This window comes from Plasmopara halstedii (assembly GCF_900000015.1).
Source record: "Plasmopara halstedii genome assembly, contig: Scaffold_323, whole genome shotgun sequence".
Classification (NCBI taxonomy): Eukaryota; Oomycota; class Peronosporomycetes; order Peronosporales; family Peronosporaceae; genus Plasmopara; species Plasmopara halstedii.
This window is the reverse complement of record NW_020187244.1, coordinates 687,904-688,354: the sequence shown is the minus strand read 5'-3', so window position 1 is coordinate 688,354 and position 451 is coordinate 687,904.

The window sequence follows — 451 nt, the reverse complement described above, 5'->3', positions numbered from 1 at the left end:
CCTCGAGGTGGACGTCGCCATCTTCCTCCCCCGTCATACCGTTGACAAGGGTGTATAAATGTGCGCCATCGTCTACGGTAGACACACCCTGGATCAGGGTCGACGCCCGGTGTCTTGCAGCCAGCATACAGCGTCGCCGTCGCCTCTGTACAGAGGATCTATGTCTCGGTGAGACTAGGGTGAACACGCACTCCGCGTCGTCCGGTGTCACCCTCACTGTCCGCTCCTTTGGAGCTTCGATGTCATCTACAACATCCGACAATAACTGCTAACCTGCAGTCTTCGTCCAGTGGATCTCGTGCCACTCCACGCGCATCTGGTGCCCAAGATGCCTCGGACTCTGACCGACCACGCCATCAATGGCATGCAGCGACTGCTTCGCAACGAGAGCAGTGCTCAGTGGTTTACGTGCCACTTCACATGCATCACGGTGGCCTCGCCTACAATGCCC